The 20,671-nt window shown below is 41.3% G+C and overlaps 1 long non-coding RNA gene across 1 annotated transcript; it reads left to right on the top strand.

The window, feature by feature from the left end:
• Nucleotides 1–160: 160 nt before the first annotated feature.
• On the top strand, nucleotides 161–18,208 carry LOC139589999 (uncharacterized). The gene is made up of 3 exons (XR_011679198.1): nucleotides 161–281; nucleotides 2,177–2,261; nucleotides 17,058–18,208. It is a non-coding gene; the product is annotated as an uncharacterized lncRNA (long non-coding RNA).
• Nucleotides 18,209–20,671: the final 2,463 nt, after the last annotated feature.

The raw sequence follows: 20,671 nt of genomic DNA, 5'->3' as shown, positions 1-20,671 counted from the left end.
CCACCGTGGGCCAGGGAATACTAAACACTAGTCAGACTGAAACAGCCTCTAATCTTTGTCTAGAAGGAGAGAAAGGTTGTAGCTGGGAAAAGGGGTTTAAATTAGCTTGCTGCTGTTGTATTTTGTAGGAGATCTTCCCCCTGAAGCCTTTTTGAGCTGAACACTGTTGACTCTGTCCTCCATGCTGACTTCTGTCCATCCATCCTCAGGGAATTCTTAAGCTCTGACTGTGCTGAGTCAGTCAGTGCTTGGCTGGCCTGATACATCCTCCTGTTGACAGTGTAAGTAAGCTATTGCAGGGAGCACAACAGGAATAACCAGGCCTGGAGTCCGATTAGTGCGGATGTAGGCTTTACAGACATAAACAGACTCCTCTTCTTGTTTTTGCCTAGTAATGTCCTATGGGTACGTGCATTTTAGAGAGTTCTCTCCAAGTGGGAATTTCCATCTGGAAGCAGCATTTTAAAGAGGGCAATCAAGCCAGGACCCTGCTGGCATTGGATGGGGAAACATGATGGCTCATCAGTTTCCTCCGTTGGATCGCTGCCACCATGGCTGCTCACCAGCCGCTGGATGGAGAGCGACATCTGCTCAAGGTGATCCCTAGGCAGGAAAGGGCATGCAGAAAACAGGCACAGCCAGACCAGATGTGCAGTGACACTGTTTGTGATAGAAGTGGGACAGCAATGTTGTAACCACATGAAGTTTAAAGGGACTGTGATCTCTGTGACACAGTTGCTCCAGTTCCAAGGGCAGGGGGGTGTTTCCTGAAGCTGAGAACATCAAATAATTAAAGGAGGAAAAAAGTGGTGTGTGGAAACAAGACACTCTGAGATGGATTTTAATAAGTTTTTGTAATATTACACTTTCAAAATTGCCAGGCATCAGTGGTGGGTCCTTCATTTGCTTCCAAATATGCTGGCTGTTGGAGTGTAATGCCAGGCTCTGTGTTGGCTCAGGCTGGAAAAGATGATTTTGGAGGTCTTATACAACTTAGCTCTGCAGTGAGATGACTTAACTATCTGCAGGCCTTTGCCATTGTGTTTTGTTGTGCATTATATGAAGCCAGAGGTGTTGTGAGGGGACCTTCATAAACATCTAAAAGTGAAACATTTGCATTTCTGTGTGAGGTCTGGTGGTTAACATCTGAGGGCTGTATGCAGAGCAGCCAGGGGAGAGGTGGTGGGGCTCCAGAGTTTAACAGGGTGCCAGGGTCCAAGGCCAGCAGCCTGGTTACACAAAGGATCAGAGCAATGGCTTTTGCCTCAGCATCAGGTCCCCAAGAGGCTGAGAGCTGGAATACTGGAAAAACCGGACAGATCCCTTCTCTTTCTCAATCAATCCTCTGTGGCAATCAAAGTGAAAGAATGGCATGTGACTCTAAGCTGCTGGCCTAAGCTCCTTGACAAGTGTTCTGGGAAGGGGCTTTCAGTGGTCTTGCAGGGCCCTTACCTTTTCCCCAAAGAGCTGACAACCCTGTTGTTTCTGATGGCCAGTGGGACATGGGAGAAAGACCCAAGCTTTTGGTGCACATCTTCATCTCGTGTGTGCCAGTTGTGGTACAAGACTTCATGCTCCTCCTGTTCAACAAGAACAATTCTTCAGGAAAACAGTCCCACAACCTTTTAGTGTTTAGATGCTGCAAATTTCCATAAAGGTTTTCTTCTGCTTCCTTTGGCAGGTTCACTTTTGATTTTTTCACCATCAGTGACATATGCCAGCCTAGCTGAGAATAATGTCACAGTGACTTGAATTATGCATCTAGAAAAGTGCATGGGATTGGCATGATGTGGTATGAGGGAACCCTGAAAGGCTTCCATTAGGATCAGGAGGTTCCTCCTTAAACTCTCTCTCAGACCAAAATAAGAAAAAATCTCACATGCAAAGAGCAAATGAGGTTTAGAAAGTTTATTTTAATCATTGAAAAAAAAATCCAAATAAAAAAAAGAACAGAAATATTATGGACTTATACTGATAAGCATATTTTAATACAGTTGTTTTGACTTTTACAAAAAGAACAAAACAAAACAAAACAAAAAAAGAAAGAGGGTAGTACAATTGAGGTAATCTGGGATGTAGATCAATGCCAAAGGATTTCAATACTTTAATCACGAATTTTTTAACCTTTCCTTCTGTCTCCAAAGTTTTCTTGGGACTTTTTTTTTTTTTTCCACAGAAGAAGCATTGTACTTCTTGCTGCATTCCCTGTGGTATGGGCAGATGGATCTGAAAGTCATCAGCGAGCAGTGAAAGTAATGCAGGTAAATGAAATTGCTCCCAAAGTCTGGGAGGAGCACATGGGGGGAAGAGTATTTCATTGCACAAATTCCACACTGCTGGAATGTGTTTTTTTCTCCCTGAAATTATCACTTCATGTGATGAAGGCTTGTGCAAATGGAGGTTGACTGTATATTTACTCAAGGTAATGAGCACAGATTACATTTTGGAACATCTTTCTAACCCTTGAGTAATGTTGACTTGTTCCCATTCCCTCCCCTTTGACTATTATCTCCTGTTTAGTATATCTTGTTTAATCTAATAGGCTAATGGGTCATCTTCTGGTGTTGCCTGACTCAGTAATGTGGTTAAAAGCCTGCAGAATATGTCAATACAAGCAGGACAGAAATGAGTGGCCAGCAGGATTGAACAGGATGGACTGGTTACAGAGACAGTGAAGTTCATCAGATAGTGAACTGTCCAATTGCCTTCTAGCTCTCTTGTGGGGTGGTTGTTTTGTTTTTTTGTTTTGTTGTTTTTGGTTTTTTTTTTTTAATTTTGATTAATATTGATTTAATTTTGATAAATATTTAGGCTGTAGCCATAAAATCCCACAGTGTTGGTCAGCAGGAGTTTGGTTAAAACTGTTTCTGGATCAGATACATATTACTCATATGACTTTGGGAGTCATGAGAATGAGTGTTTTCAGAAGTACAGACCTATTTGGATGTGCCTTAATTTTTGACTTTTGTGCTTCAGCCTCTTGGAAGACATTTCAGAAAATTGTCCCCAAACTGGTTCCCACAGGATTCAGTCAGAGGAAGCAGTCACTTCATTCTTTGTGATTGCATTGTAACCTGGCAAAAGTAGGTCCTTAGTCTCACCATCTTCCTGACTTCTTCACTCTGTAAAGGTATATTTGCCCCTTCTGATGGAACTCAAGAAGGTTTATTCAGTAAACCTGAGTAAATTTCAGTAAATTCAGTAAATTTATTAAGTAATGCCGAGAGTATTAGGGAACTCAGACAAAAAATTAGCACTAAACTGTAAAGCATTAGCTGTCTTCACATACCACTATTTTTTTTCTCTCAGTGAAGAGCTTTAGAAAAGCCTCTCTGATTTTCATCTGAAATTAAAATTCCATATGCGGTATATTAAGTGGCTAATTATGTCATTCATTTTACAGCCTTCCTCTGAATGACTTGATTGAAATGAATGGATTTTAATCTTGGGGGGCGGAGGGAAGGAAGGAATAAATGCTTAGAGGTTTCTTCTGTTTCAGCACTTGCATTTTGAAACCTGAGTTAGATGTTTAAAACAAATATGGAATGTTTTTCTTGGAATTAAAAACTGGACACTTTTGCTGTTTGGTAACACCTTTTGAGACATGGTAATTGTATGTGTGATTGACAGGTAGTTTAAGAGGGCAATTCTCTGGTTCAAGGAAGCAAAGGAAAGCAGCGGAGGAAAGTGTGAAGGAAAGTGTTCTAACTTACAGTTAAAATGTGTTCAGTCATTCATTAAAGCTTATTCATAAAACTCATTATTCATTAGGGCACTTTGGGGAGTGAGGGGGGAAGCACTGAACAGCAGCAGTCATTTATTTACACTAGCAATTTCATCATGGAATTAGATCATGGGGCCAGATTCGCCTCTGCATTTCAGCAGTTCAGTTTCACTGACATAATGGAATAACTACCAATTTAGACTAATCTGTGGCAGAACAGAACCCAGCCCATACTGCTTCTTTAAGAGGATGCCTTGGGCAATTTCTTTGCTGTCTTATTGCTGTCTAGGTCTTGGGAAACTTTACGAATGGATAAAAAATTAAAGAAGTATGAGAAATGGATCTTCTCACTGAGCAATGTTCAACTGAATCATTCCATTGAGTAGGAGATGGATGTGAAAAGCATACACATTAATAATTAGTATCTCGTTTTAGAGAGTTTTTACCCCTGCTGTTCTGACAATTTTGAAACAAACAGTTTAGATTTTCAGTCCTCACATAAAAGGTTTGGGGTGACAGCAGAGGACAGGAAGGGATAACACCAAAGCTCTTATTTTGTTAAGATGATATACAGCATATAAGATCACAGTAGTCAGAAATAGGAAAGAACCTGTAAATTACTGAACTCATGCCTTTGCAAGGAAAGATGTGTTAGGTAATGATCATTCTTCTTCATAGCAGCACTGAGTTCTTCTTCCTAACTGATTTTTAGCTGAATCTAACTGATGGAGCAGCCCATGTGAGGCTGAAGAAGTGACTTAGCACCTCTTAATTGATACACAGAACCGTCTGCAGGCTTTCTGCCTAGGGGAGAATGTCATGCTTTGGAAATTTCAGGCAGAATTTTTAAAGCTTGTTTTCATTGGCATTGCTCATCCTGGAAATCCTACATGTTCTTTTATGATTTGGGTTCTTACTGTAAAACTGAGATAAAAGATATTCCTTTCTATGTTGGTGGACAGCAGATTAGGAGACAACAGTAAAGGAAACTAACACTTTGAAGGCCTTCCTTATCTGTACCATGATGCCACAAGTACTGTATTGTAGATGGGATGGGACTGGCAAGAAGCAAAGTCATAGCACAGCTGCCCTGTGGGTCCTTGACCTCCACCATTTATGGTCCTGAGTTGAAGGACTCAGCACTAACATATGGCACCAATCACATGGAACCTGAGGAAGATACTGATCCACAGGTCCACTAAACCAGGTGGTATTATGAGGCACAGCATGAACTTGAGCTTTTTTTGGGTCTCTTGTTTTGCTTCTTTAAAAATCTTTCTTCACTGTGACCTTGAACTCTTCTTGTTGTTCAGGGTGATGATGTAAGTCCCAAGGAAACAGCCATGTGGAAAATCTGAAGCTCGTGGTCATGGGGCCAGGTTCTCTGATGACAGAAAGTGGAGTAGTTCCCCTGGAGTCAGTGGACTTATTCTAGCTGACAATGTGACCTATTGAATTTCCAGTTCCTTTTGTAGGAACAGCTCAGTGAATGATTTGATCTGAATTTCTGGGGCAGAGCAAGCCAGGAAGATTTCAGACTTTTAATTGGCAGTATAATGTCTTTAGAAATTCAGCCTTTGTCATTTTATCTTCTGATCATCTTTCAGGCTGCACAGCTGTCTCTTGCTTTGACTCCTGTACAAAATCCACAGTCTCCATTACAGCAGTCCTTCCCTAGTTGACTACTTAAGTCTGTCCTGGCACAACAAAGGAAGACCCAGCAATTTCCTTTTGGGACAGGCTGTGTGAGCTCCAGAAGAGAAAGTAGCTCTGCTGGAAAGCAGGGGAGCTCCTTGCCATCAAAGCACTCCCAGAGCAGGAGGTAAAGGGGAGAAGAACGATCGACCAGCACTGGCTCCCTGGCTCTCCTTCAGGTTCATATTCAGTGCCAGAGTGGACTTTGGATATTGTGGCAAAAGAGATTAGGCAGCCATGTGTCACAGACAGTTGTGAAGACTTAGAAAAAAGAGGCAAGACTACACTTCCCCAAAACTCAGAAGTACAGAGAAGACATCATGGGTTCATAGCAGGGTCTTGCCCCAAAGCTGCAGAAAATAAAAGAGGAAGTATTGGCATTAGCTCTGCTAGCCCTTTCTTAGAGTGACATGGGGTTTGTAACCCATTGCTGTGGGGCTGGGTAAACAGGAAGCCAAAAGAAGCCCATTCCTGCTCTTAGCTATACTGGGCTATAACTCCCATGTGTTTCTGCAGTATCTGGATGCATACCAACTGCAAACTGGAAGAACTCCATGCAAAATCCTAGAAATGTCTCAGAAGCATTTCCAGTCCTCAGAAAAATGGCACATAGGGAAGGTATCTTCCCCACAGTTGTGTAATCAAGAAGCTGGAGAAACAATACATTGGTATGCAGCCAAACTGTGCAGAAAATGGCTGACTCATGCGAGTACGCAATCTTAAACCTGAAATAATTAGTGTTAGATTCATAAGTGGGAAAAAAGTGCAATGAGACTGCTGAAAGAAAAGCTGTCCTCACTGATAGTATACTATAGCAGTGTTTAAAGCTGCTGCAAAGCAGAGTGTAGGTGGGGAAGACATGGATAGTTCAGAAGGTAGAACTGAAAAGCATAAAATAATATCAAAAGCAAATGCATGAATATGAAGCAGAAGACATCAGGGAAGACCTTTAGTGCTGTGAGAAAAATGTGCACATGATAGAATGCACAGCAATGACATTAATATGGTGCAAAAGAGCAAAAACAAAACTCTGAGCTATGTGCCAAGAAAGAGCAGCAGCACTTAGTTAGAAAAATGAATGCCACAGAGACAGTGGGACATTACTAAATGTGTTAGGATGCAAGGGCTTCCTTGCAGCTATGCCAAGGAGGGAAAGGAATTGTAACCATGCAAAGCTGAATTAAAGCAATGGAATGACCCCATGCCATTAGGCAAAGTAAATTGCAGGTTGAATCAGTGATGCTGGCAACAACAAATCCTCTACTTCTGGCTGCAGACAGTAAATTGTCACCACACAGGGGCTTTAAGTTTGAAACAAACAATTCATGCAGGCAATGGAGGCAGAACAAATTAAAAAAAATAATTACATGTACCGAGCTGGCAATATTCACTAGCATCCTTGCAATGAAGCTGTTGGGAGGCAAATCAAGAAGTGTTCGAAGGGGAGGATGTCTTCCAGGCATACAATTGCCTTCATCTATTTCTATCTTTTCAATTTGTGCCTCCAGGAATGACTACAGAATAAAAAGAAAAAATAATTGGAGCAGTAGAGGAAACGGAAAAGAAGGACATTTTTAAGTAATGTTAAGCAGCAAGTCACACAAGCAGTATGGATGCTGAGACTCCAGACAGCCTACCCCTTTCTGAAACCTGAAGCACCTTCAACAAGCAGGAAAAGCTGTTCAACTGAATTCCTACAAATGAGGGCATATCCAGCTTGGTGAGAACAAAGACATTAATAGTACACAGCGTATTGACAAAAACTTTTGGGGAAAGAGAGAAAGAAACTACCTCTCCACATCCAGGAGAAGAGCATATGCACATGGTAGTGAGCAGTGCTGGGATCAGATGTGAAGTGGTGGAGTGTCCGTGCTGTCAGCAGGACACATCAAAAGGACCCTGAGGGATCAGTGCAATGGCTGCTGTGCTCTGGGGATGGACACGGAGATCGTGTGGCAGCAGCTGTGACACACCATGAGCCCACCTTCATCTGTCAGTTAGAGAGAGTCAGGGAACAGACCTAGAGCTGAATTAAACCATCCTGGTGTGGGGACTGTTTACAGTATCCTGTCTAACACATCTGTTGGTCTCCCAAGAGCCGGGACCAGCCTCTGCAATTCAGAGCATACTGAAGCCTCCTGCTCCCAGATGCACACACTCCCTCCAGTCTGTTGGGATTTGCAACCTATCTGACTACTTTTCTCCCACAGCTTTCACATATGTGCAAGTCATTGATACAGCTCCTGAGCAGTGATGCAATATGGACAACTGGTATCATCAGAGAATACACCAGTTACCCAGTTCCCCATGTGAAAAAACAGACATCTAATTATCTCACTTTTAATAAATAGGCACATACATAACCTATTGCTAGTGAGCAGTTCTACACCTTAGAAAGGGATATGTTCCTCTTGCTAACCTGCAGCTTAATATTGGTATCTCCAGCAGAACAGGGAGATAGCTCCAAACAGAATTTTTTTTCCTACAGGAAAGGTCAGAAAGCAGGGGGAAATGACTACATTTTCAGGAGTACTGGATCTACTGAAATGGATAATCACAATACCCAGATTGAAGGGAATGGACATTTTCTTTGGGAATTCTCCAGCTCTCCTCTGGAACTGCAGTCTGTGCAGAGGAAGCCAGAAATACTCTGTCCTGGCCAAATAAGACAGAGGCTAGCCAACATCTGGTGGTCTGTTGTGCCACGTTTAGGGCAACAGCAATGAGAAGTGGAAGCACACTGCTCTTTCCACCATCTGTAGGAGAGCAGAGATTTGCTTCCCAGTCCCAAATGTGGCTCTTTGGGCTGCTACTCAGACATCTAGTCAACTGGGTGAGTTTAAAGCAATGAAGTACTTTAATAGGCAGAATACCCTATGCAGTGGGAGCACATCTGTTTCCTTGCAATCCATCCTCAAATGGACTCCCTTCTGTTACCACCACAGCATTGCCACCAAATGGCAAAGTCAAATTAGCACTTAAAATGCCTGAAATTTTATTAATGCCAAAGAACACATAGCATTTCTGTTCTTGAATGGAGAAACAATCTCACAGAAAACCCAGCTCAATCTGCTTCCCTCGTCTGGTACCGTGAGCTGTGGCATCACTAATGTGACTAACAGCAATGGAAGCAATCACGTACAGAAAAACATGAAAACCAAAGCCTCCCATGACTGATGAAATAAAGACCTCACAGAACTACCTGTAGGACAAGGTATTTTTATCAGATTATTTCTGCTGGACATAACAGGTTCTGGGATGCAAATGATTTTATTGAACACATAAGTCTTGTTTCATGTAATATAGCATTTTAAAATATGCATTTCCCTGAAATGCACAGAAGACACAGAGATAACAGTGAATTATGCACTCTGCAGACCTGACTGAGAGGGCACGGATCAAAGCAAAAGAGCAGTAACTGTGGGGACAGATGTGATACCCCAGAAATACATTGCTGAAGAGCTCAAGCAGAATGCAGTCATCTGTGCTCACAAGTGAACAATACACCAACTCCAACATGAAGGCTGCTTCCAGGCATTTACACAAGGCAGTACAGTACCCTGGCATGAAAGAACAGCCTCTTCAGACACAGAGGAAAATAGCCTTCCTCCCAAAAGAAGTGAAGAGAAAAAAAACAAGCAAAAACCCCCAGCCCAGTACATTAGCTATAAAATGCGACATATTAAGATTGTACATGTAAAGGTTCTCACAGGTTATGCTGTTCATGTTTAATGCTGTGGTCTCAAATGTGACTAAAGCTGCAGAACTGAAGAGCCCATTTGGGACTTGGATATTCTGGCAGAGGATAATGTCACCTTAGCCAGGGGTGAGTGAGAAGCACAGGAGGCACAGAGGGAGGGATGAACCTGCAGCATGGAAAGCTGAGCTGCAGGTAGCAGGCAGCTGCAGTCTGGGTGGGAGGCAGAGGGGAGCAGGGAGCAGCAGAGTCCCTAGGGGAGCACAGCCCTGGGCAGTCAGGTTTCTGTGCCTGCCGCAGAGCACAGGAGAAGTGACATTTCTGCTGGCCCTGGCAGTGCACCTTACAAACACATCATTTTAGGGAACTGTACTGAGGGCAGGAATAAGCAACTGCTCTTCATTCTGAAGACCCTAAAAGACAGTGTGCCTACAGCAACCTTTTCAAGCTTGAGCACTTGAGCACCTGGCCACCAAGTCTGCAAAAGGCATCTGAAAAAATGAGCCCACTTAGCATCACTCAGCAAGATATACATGTCCTCTCCCCTGCGCCCCTCAAAACACAATAGGATGCCTACTGATCAAAAAAGGGTCTAAACAGTTTTATTTTCTACCTGCTGTAATAAAATAAGCCTGGCTCTTCGAAAAATATTTGGGGAATGTATTTTTATGGGTCTTCTGCTAAGGCCAAGAAATGCTTGAGGTGCTTGTGGGATTTAGATGCCAAAATGATGACTAGGAAAGGTGTGCCATGCTGTTACTGATGACAGAGCTACTGCCTGTCATCCAGTGCTTCTGCACTAGCACTCCTCAGAAGGGGTTCCCTATTGCTAGCATTTCTTTCCTCACATATCCGAAGCCCATTCTAATTACTGAAAGTGTCACCAAAATTGCAGTAACACTGATGGGTTTTTTTTTAAATAGTGTTGATCCTTTACAGAGAAAATTCGGGATGTCTTTGATCTGGATCATCTCTCAGGTGTTTAATGTCTATCTTGATATGACATAAGCCAGACATAGAAGTTAGAGAGAGAGAGAGAATATTTAACAAATGAACCAGATAAAACAAGATGTCAGCCTCCAATTGTACATTTCTTAGGATTAGAGCAGACATATTGCTGGATTCCAGGTCTTCACTGGCACTCATGACAGAAAGCTGCTGCAGATAGGGAGCTCTGCAGGGTCTTGTCACTCAGAGTACAAATATGGTCTGAAAAGCCTAATGTCTTTCTCTTCTTGTTGTGGCTTTGGGTAATGCAGATATGATCTTCAGCAGCACCTGAATAATAAATCAAAATGCTGACAAAATAAAAACTCCCCCCATCAAAAAAACCCAAACAAACAAAAACAAAAACAACAAACCAACCAAACAAAAAAAACCCCAACAAAACAAAAAACCCCCCACCAAACAACCAACCAAAAATAACGACCCCAAAATAACAACAACAAAAAAAATTACAATGCATTACCTCTGCAACACAAAATACAGGCAGCCAGCAGCATTTTTATTGGTTAAGTGATTTTTTACTGTCATTGATATCCATTGGCTTTAAAACAAAGCCTCAGCTCCATAGTGAAAAAGAATATGTTTGCCATGCTGGTCAAAATCACAAGATTTTTGGACATAAAATGCATATCCAAAACAATTGTTGTCCTATTTTTGTTTTAAACACTTAGATAGCATTATGAAAAATAAATCAGTAACTTCCTTTAAGAGCTAATGTCTGTAACAAGCACAATGCAAAGGGCTTTCCTTTAGCACTGTGGTCTCCTTCCACCATCTGCCGGGCCTCCTTTGCTACTGCAGGAGTTAAAAGTCAGGTTCTTTTCTAAGAACAAGATTACTTATTTTAACCTTCCCCCTATCCTTCATCTCTCATGTTTATTTTGTTACTTATGAGGCCCTGAATGAAGCAGTATTGCTAATCCTTACTGAAATGCATCTACCAGATTTATGATCAGATGAGCTCTTTTTTTGAGATAAAAGAAAGGTTTCCTCTGATTTAGTAAAGATTAAAAAAAAAAAAAAAAAGCCAAACCCCATTTTGGGTTAATTTTATTTCTAAAGTGAAAGAACATCTTGATGACAAAAGTAGGTTGTTTCCTGTACTGAACAGACTCTGCTTGAATTCTGTGTTACAGATCTTAACAGGATGAACAGGAATTTGGCTTGGACTTCATACCATAAGCAATGACTAACCAAGTAGCTCCTGCAACAAGTTATTTATTAACAGTGATTCACAAATTAGAATCTACACAAACGTTTCTTTTTTTTAAGAGTCCAGGATGAATCTGCCTCAGTACCATTTAGGTGGAGAAAGTATTTCTGTAATATAAACTGGGTATATTTACATAGAATTATCAAGAGATGAGAAATGCAGTATTCCCCTTCCACACACAAAGTCAAACAGACACACACCTCCGTGTTATTTTTAGACTTGTTTTTTTCGGTTGCAGCACATTTTAGAATGCCTTACAGTCCAGAATATGGAACTAGCCAGCATTTATACATTTACTGCTAAAAACAGTATGCCTTTTTGGGTATGTGAGAGGATCTCATGTAAAGGATAAAGAAGGAATACACATTTTGGCTAAATCTAGAACAGGTATTATGACAGTTTGTCTGAGAACTTCCTTGCAGAGCTAACCAAAAGCTGGGAGCTTGTGTGAGGAAAAACTTTGCACCATGATCCGAAAACACCATTTTTTGAAAAGCACAGATGGTCAAAGATCTCTAGAATGAGCTTATAAATGTAACTCCAATATCAGCATGTAGTATAAAGCCAGTTTTCCATGAAAAAATTTACAGAACTTCCCAAGAAATGTCTTTGCTCAATATTGATATATATTGAGGCATTTCAGTGAAAACTAGAAGGGGGTCTAGGCTAAGCCCAAATGCTTCTGGAAAATGGCTTCTCTTTTTTTTTTTTTTTTTTTCTGAAGGAAGCAAAGTTTTTACAAGACAGTGTTATGCCTCTGCAGTGGAAAGTTTCAGAATTATGCAACACGATTAAAAAAAAGAACTAATTAGATGCAGTGACAGGAGGCGGAGGTCGAAGAAAACATCTTAATGTTGAGATTCCTGAAGATGGAGAGTTATTTTGGATGCCTTCATATTTGGGCAGCTACTAGAGGAGAGCCACACTTTTAGAAAATGTTTCAGCTTCTGAATACTGGGTTCCACTGAAGTATTTATTTTCGCTCAAAACTTGACAACTAGTTACTGTGGTCTTGGAATTTCGTGATTATTGTGGTACATTCTCCTGAGTGTAAAAACCTGGTAATAAATACCTCAGCAGTGTGCTTTGAGGTTGCATACATTATTGTCTATAAAATGCTTCAAATAGACTTTAATGGAAGATGTCATAAATGTGTAAAAGAGTACAATTATCATTTTTTACAAGATTGAGATTTAAGGGGTGAAGGAAAAAAAACCAGTTGTGGCAATATGACAAGTGCTTATTTTTACTGTTCATGTAGGAGCAGCAGGAAAAGAACTCAAAGTAAACCTGCAAGATCCAGGTTAATTATTTTAAGTAACACCCACTGTCTTTATAACAAAATTGTAAAAGTGAGATATTTCTAAAAATTTGCTGATCTGGAAGTTTTTCCTTCAATTCCAGTATCTTTAAAGTAAATTACAGAAACAGAAGAGATTATAACCTTTTGGCAAACCTTTTACAGCATCAAACAAGAGCCCTCTTCTGACTTTGAAGATATCCTGCAATCAATTAGGAAGGCCCTAAATGAGGTTGGAATGAGTCAGGAGTTTTGCAGAATAACTGGCGGGCTTCCACTTAGAGAGAATCATTTGGAATATGAGAAAACAGGGAGGATTAGCCATCCCCATTAAAGACAACAGCATTAGTGCTGTTTTGAAAACACTAGAGCTTCTTCTTCCCTAATGCTTCTAAAACTGCTGTTCTCAGCTAAACTGAACTGATTTGTTCTGTGTCTTTATTTTTAGCAGGGGAAACTCAAAATAAACTTGGAAGAAGTTCTTTAAAGTGAGATGCACAAGTCAAAATGTGAAAATTGCATCTTAGCACAACAGATTTCTGCTTTTTTCCTTGTGAGGTTAGTTAAGCTAGTGTAATCTAAAGTACAGGATGAAGGAGAATATTTTAAAGCTGTTTTCCCTTGCTCCCCATTGATGTGAAAGACTGTGAGAGAAGGAAGGCAGCAGTGGTGTGGGTCTTTCATAATCTGAATTCCGTCTGAGGAAATAACCTTGGTCTCAACCAGCGCCTGATGAATTCCTCCACTGATCTGAAAACCAAAGATAACTTCTTTGTACCTAGCAGGCTATCTCTACCCTTCCAGAAGGGACAAATTAACTTTAGCTCATCTGTGAAAAGCTAATCAGCTAATCATCAGTGCTCTATTTTCTGAAGCCAAGGAGCTATGAAGCTCTTCATATTGTGCATTCTGAAAGGACACTGACATGCCAACCTTCACATTTGCAGAGAAAAATACATAGGAGTTGGAAATAAAATGAAAGCTTCCTCCCTGCCTCTGTCCTCTCTTCCTTCCTCCTTTCCTCCCTCCCTCACTGCTAAAAAACAACAATAAAAAAAGAGGTGGCATTTTGCTGTATTCTAAAGGAAATAAGTAAGAACCAGACTGGTCCTTGTGGTGTGCTTTGTTTATGTTTGGGGTTTTTTTAATCTCCCTTCCTGTAGTATTATTCTCACTAATAACACCAGGACTTAAAAAAGACTAAAGGCTCCCAGGGTTGCCACTGGTAAATTTTCATGCAGAAGCTACAGCATATTTTCCCCACTGTAGTAGATCCTCTTATCTGGTTCATTATCAGCAGAATCCCCTGTACACCAAAATCCAGAGGCAGCAAAATACTCAGGCATGTGCTTACAGATAAGCTCATACTGACATGGTTTGCTAGATGAAGACCTATAGACAAAAACTGTTGTGGAGAAACTGTGATACCATATGGACATTCTCTCAATTGTCACACTGCTTCCACATCTACATATGCTCTTCAGACTGAAAGCTGGAGAAGAATGTACTACATACATTTCAACAGCCCTTTTGCTTCCCTGCAAAACCAATAGTGAAATCTATTTAGCCTTTAACACCCAGCTCTGAGTCCTAGTGAAGGAGAGAGGTCAAAAATTAATGGTGCAGCTTAAGCTGAAGCCAAAATACTAAGTGTTTGGTTTTTTTAAAAAGGAAAGCAAACAAGGATAATAAGTGGGATGGCTGACTGTTATTGGGAAGCACTTTAATTCCAGTCTGTACAACAAATGCTCTTCAGCTACATGAAGCAGATAAAAAATGTTTGCAGATTTCAGTAGTATCCTGTCAAGTAGGTTTGCAAAATAAAGACAGATGGCAAAGGATTATATTTAATTCTTTTTCCTAATTCATCTTTTCCTGACCATTCCACTGCACTCAGTCTAACTGGAGAGATTTACCAGCTTAACTTTCCCTCTGTAGCTTACAGTGACAAACCACATAGTAGATTTGTAACTTCCCATCATTAGGAATGTTTAATTGGACACTACTGCTTTTCATCAGCTGTCTTTAAATGCTGCTTCCGAACACAGGATGTTTACAGCATTACAACAGTTGAACTCTGGCTTTATTTTTAAAGTAAACATCCTAAAAAGCCCAGGAATATTGTAGTGTTTCTGGTGAATGTAGCTGTCCTGCTTAGTCAAAGAAGAATTTCACGCTGGAATCTCTTACACAGATGTGCACAATCTCACAACACTAAGAGCAGTGTCCTTAAGACACCTTGCTGTTTCTTTCATGTGCTGATTTTCCCCATGCAGATAAAGCAAGGAAGCCACGTAGCATAGCCCTGATAAGGCTGGAAGCGTGCAGCCCATGATTCAGTGTGAGAGGGTCTGTGCTGCACTCCCAGCTCCTCCCTGCCTGCCTGATCCTGCTCTTTCTTCTTCTCCACTCCATTACTTAGTGCTAGTTTATAAAATTCCCACTGTTTTTTGATGTCTTGGTTTTCAAACCACTGGCTTGAGACACGCTGACCCTGAAGATCCCAGGTGCTGGCAATCAATGGTAGCTCCTTACGGAGTCACTGGGGAACTGCTGGCATTCAGCACCTTCCTGAGTGTAGTTTACAGTATCTTCAGAGAAATGAAGAGTGTATCCAGTATATGACTGATCTATGCTGCCCTCTCCACTCCTCCCAACTGCTCTTTTAGATAGTCCTTTTGGTTTTCTGTGGATTTATCATTCTTCCCTTTGAGTTTCTAAATTTCTCCAGTGGAAAAAAAATCCAAGAAATGGCAGTTACTTTTCTTCCTGTACCTTTCCTTTTAGTTTCTCTCGTCTCCTTTTCTTCGCTATCACTTGCTTTCTTTTCACCAGAAAAAAACCTGAGAGGCACATGTCAGTGACAACAGCACCATCTCCTGTTCTGCAGAGATCATGATGGCTTCACTCTTGTGTCTGAGTGCTTCAGACGTGAGTCTGATTGAAAAATCTGGAGCTACTGCTGGACCTGAACTAACTTTTCACGAGTTTCAATGTCTGAACAGCTCTGAATGTATGTGGGGCAGTATGTGTGCATGAAAGACAACAAAGAGTTCTCATAGCACTTCTCTCTGTGAGACACCTTTACATTTGCCTTTTACTCCTCTCCTCACAAAAGTTCATTTGCAAACATTGGGCTCCTTTTGCCTGCAGCTTGACACATTGATGGTTTCTGGGTTTGTTAATTTATTTATTTATCTCAATTAGTGTTACCCTTACTCTCTACCAATAGTACTGTACTAATTGTCAGCAGGGAAAATATGCAGCACCAATAGGTGACAAGATGCACACAGAGAGGGGATCAGCTTATCAGTCCACACAGAAGGCCATGGATCACAGAAGGTCACAGAACACGTGCTGCCTCAAATTTGTGCCACTGAGACAACAAAGGGATGTTTGGGGTATAATAGAGGAAAATGAGGTGGGAGTTAGCACAAGATAAACATTAAGTCTTACTTGAAAGACTAATGCATGGACAACTCAGACTGGCAGCATGGGTAGGTCAGTGTGAGTCAGTGTCTTGGTATTAGATGAGAGGATGAGGAAGGATAGACTAATGGGTCTGGAAATGGAAAGGGAAAAGAAACAGCATGTGTTTGATGTAGCACAGAAGAGGGAAGCAGCAGAGGGACATAAAGGGAGAGGTGGCAAGGTCAAAATGGCAGGTTAAGAAACAGATCTTCACAACAGCAAGATCTAATTAGGGTAAGATTGCTTTTGTTAAGCCAGGAAAGGGGATGTGGATGTGATACACCAACAGATCAGAGAGTAATTTTTAAATATGTGAGTAGATAGGAATGTGCCTGTTTTGGGGAAATTCTGCATACAGACTTTGCAATATAAAGGGTTTATTCATCTTTCATAAAGCAGTTTGGGGATAGAAATGTGGAGCTAGTAACTCAACAGGTAGCTTGTGAGCAATCACAGCTGATCTACTGTAATAACAGCAGACAGGATAGTCAGGTTGGGATATATGAATCAGACTGGGATGCCGCAGAGGACAAACTCCAGGCTCACTGGATGTGGGTAGTAAGTTCAGAAATGAAAGGGAGGAGGGAGAGAAGGTGATGGCTGAAGGGACTAGCTGGAGAGAGAAGCTGAATCTCATTTTAAAGTTATGAAGATTAATATATATTTGCACTGTGATGTGAAAGAGCTGGAAGAATCATTTGTGGGGCTGGGGAGGCAAAGGAAACAAGCACTGGAGGATGAGGAGATAACAGCACAACCACCTTGTGGAAATTGTTGTGACCAGCTTTCCTGCTGCATATCAATGATTTCCTCTTTCAGTTAGAACACTTCTGCCTCTATCTGTCTTAGCAAAAGAGTTCAAGGACTTTAGGGAAAACTGTCAAAAATTAGGAAATTTACTTATTTCCCTTTCTCACCTCCTGTAAATTTCTTTTTTCCTTTCTCCTGGCAGAGAGGGGAAGTGCTGTGTCAGCGTGAGAGTCGTATAAAAGCTATGTGTGCTGCTGGTTTTCTGCAAAACAGCACTGAGAAATCTAGAAGAGAACAAGAATATATGTAACCATAATAACTGGTAAGGTTTATTGCATGGAGCACATCTGGGCTTTTAATGTTATTATTGTGTGGGAGAGATGTGGTGGGAAATTTTCTGCATAACTTTCAGAAATTTCCCATTTCCTTCTCCTGCATGCAGTGGGAGAGGGAAGAAAAGGCTGTGTTACGTACCTGGTCCCCTGGAGACCTTACACTGTGCAAACACACTCCCACAGACTCCTGTAAGGAAAAAAAGTCATGGTGCAGGGTGAGCTGAGCCTTCCTCCTTATGCACTGTGCAGAATTACCTGTAAATGTGCAGGTGGTAGTATGGGACTTTCATGAGAACAAATGGACATTGTGCGATCTAAAACCATAATTGAAATGAAACTTTTTAAAGACATAGACTTGGCCTGGGTTCTAATATTCTGTGGTGCCTCAGTACCTCAGCAGTCGCTTTATGGCAACAGCATAACACATCCTTCTAAAACTGGAAGTGGGGATTTCCAGGACCTGTAATTTTCTGTAGTTTCTACTGTGGTTTTGTCCATAATCCTTTTCTAAGGTAACCAGCCACTAGAGTGATAATCCAGAAATTTTTCCTAGTACAGAATTGCTTGTTTGTGTGATGACAGGGGAAAGCAAATACATAAGAACAAGTATACATTTGTCCAAAAGAATATGTAGGTAACTAAAGGCACTGATTTTTTAACTACGAGTCTGAGGAAAGAACCTCAGTCCTCTTGTATTGCTAAATTAGTGTAGAATTATGGGCCCTGATGAAAACCAATAAACTACTACTGTAAAGCCTTTAAATTATAAAATCAACCCAAATTTGGTCAACTTGTTATCATGTGCTGGAAACCCACACCATCAGCAAAGGTACTGTTACAAAGTTCAGATAAAAATCAACAATAATACATTTCTCATCATTGTCCTGCCTCTCATTGGCTCAGTAATAGTATTAAATGACACAGAGAGACCCTGGCTAAGGAAGCAGAGTGTGAAGTAAGCTCTACATCCGGGGTTACAAGGAGCTGAGAAGCATTTTGTGGCCTATAGATAGAAGTGGCCCATGAAAGAGACATGTTCAGACTGGCCATTTATTTCAGGGCCGTCTGCAATTGTGGTGGACTGCCTTTGATGTTTCAGGCAATTCCTCAGTCTTACATTTTTAAGATAGACTAATCTGATTGAGGGAGAATACTTGGTATGACAGAAATAAAGAAAGCACATACAAGATGTCCTCTCAAGAAAAAAAAAATCAGGGTATTTCAGCCTTTGATCTAGGCCATATGCTGAGTTTGTAGGGCACCTGGAGCAGTCAGGGAATACAGGATACCTTATAAATAGGAGTGCAGAGTACATGATAGATGGGGAGGTGTGGGACATTCTGAGTGTAGCAAACCAAGGCTGAAAGGGCTTTGGGACACCCTACAGGTGCCTGCAGCTGGCAGGGTGGGGGCCTGGGAGCAGGGCTGGCTTAGGAACAAGGCAGAAGTGGTTGGGATAAGCCTGAAAAGTGGAGAAAACAGAATAAGACAGGGTCTTGGGTGATGTAGGGGTATGCGTTGGAATTGTAGAGTTGAAAAGCACAAATTTAGGGTGCTACCATCAAGGCACTTAACAACCGTGATATGAGGGTGTGAATGGTGTGGTTCTTGACACCTGAAAATTACAAAACTCTGCTGAAAATTACAAAATGCTTGCTCATTTTCTCTCTCTTAACTCCATATCCACCTTTCTGGCTTGTTTTTGTTTGTTTTGTTGTCATAATGTTCCTCTCAGAAGCTCCCCAAGCCCGATTTCCCTTTTTGTCTCATAAGAAAATCTACAGAGGGACAGTTCAAATTTAAATGTTGTTGTTTAAATTGGTGTAATAAGACTTTAGATTTGGCACCCTGCTGGGATAAAACTAAAGGCAGAGCAGAATTCAGACAATAATGAAGAAACAGCACAACACATAATATATTTGATTCTGTTTTGATTACTAGTGGTTGTGCAGACCAATAAAGAAATGGTGTGACAGAGAAACCTGTCTGTGAATGTAGTGACAGAAACCTGTCTTCTTTTAGTTACAGATGCCAGGAAGGGAAGAGTAAACCTATTGTAAGAAGGGATCCCCTGCTTAGCACTGTTTCAAGCCTGGTAAAAGGAACTCCCATAATTAATCAGACTGCATGCTATAAGTGGAAATGGAAAAATTACTAAAGAACAAATAGAAAAACAAAATATATTATGGCATGTAACAGATTTCAACTGTAAGCATCCTGATTACTAAAGCACATTGTAACAATTCCTCCTATGAAACATGTTTCTGTGTGTGTGAAACAAAGTACCAAGTTTTACTTTACATTTGAGTAAAATGTATAATTTGAGCTGTTTTCTTGAGCTTTTACCAGATTCTGTAATTTATGTGTAACAGAACACATGCAGAGTAGTAAGGTGCATGGAAACCATTTTAGCTGGAGGGTTTAAAAGAATTAATTTCCACCTTTTTTTCCAGAATATATTACATATATTGTCACAGTACAGGCTCAATTCTAATAAGAAAATTCAGTGACTTTGCAATCAGTAGGATCTCAAAGATTAAAAAAATTCTAAAAAAAATTGGAGATAATGGATAGCCAGGAAAAGGAGAGACTACTCATGTGATTTGGAGAGGAGTGATTAAGTGGAACTTCACTTGGAAAACTTGCAGCAAGCATTTCTTGTTCATTAGATTATAATCAACCACATCTTGGCCAAAGTAATGCCCACACCCATTAGAAAGCCCGTTGCGCTGTACCAGGAATTTGCTACCCATTGCTTTCACAGGAACAGAAGGTTCCAGGTTTGCCTTTTCCTATGACCACATCTTCCAGGAGAGTAGTCTGCCACCACTTTTGATGTGCAGATCTCTAAGTTTATTTTTCATGGGAATTGTAATCTCCCGTGGTGAATTACACTTACTGGAAATCAGGTTCATTTTCTGAGTTAGGCTTTGGCTGCACCGGTACACTGAACTGCGCAGGAGCTGTTCTCTGGCCTCAGTGCTGCTGACTTGGGCCCTTCTGACAAGCCAACAGCATGGAGCCAGCATCCAGGAATGCCTCTGACCTGAGGCAGATGCAAGGCACTCAGGCAAACCTCTGGTAGGCTCTGATGAGAACACTGTTCAGCAACTTCTTTTGGCATAAATGGTTAGAACAAATTTGACGGGTGGGAAAACTGGGCATTTTGTGTATTACTGCTGCCTGATGTTGTGTTGTAATGCACATGAAGAATAGAGAGTGTTTTTATGGCACACAAGGATGGAATTTCACCCTCCCAAGCAAGAGGCTCGCACCTGGGGTATCTCCACTATGCCTCCCATGCTGGGCCAGGTTGTGCTGAGCAGCCACCAGGCTGGGAACGCTCACGGCGGCGGATTATGACCCAAAGATGTAGAATATTTGAAACGCACACACACACCCAGCCAAACCAGTCAATCACACCGTGTTTTCGCCTCCCGCCGCCCCTCGTGGGCCCCGCCCGCCCCCGCCTGCGCAGCCG

This window comes from Agelaius tricolor, unplaced genomic scaffold, assembly GCF_023055355.1.
Source record: "Agelaius tricolor isolate 1412-34295 unplaced genomic scaffold, bAgeTri1.0.p SCAF_1, whole genome shotgun sequence".
NCBI classification, from domain to species: domain Eukaryota; kingdom Metazoa; phylum Chordata; class Aves; order Passeriformes; family Icteridae; genus Agelaius; species Agelaius tricolor.
The sequence above is the reverse complement of the archived record's forward strand: the minus strand, read 5'-3'. Positions and strand labels throughout refer to the sequence as shown.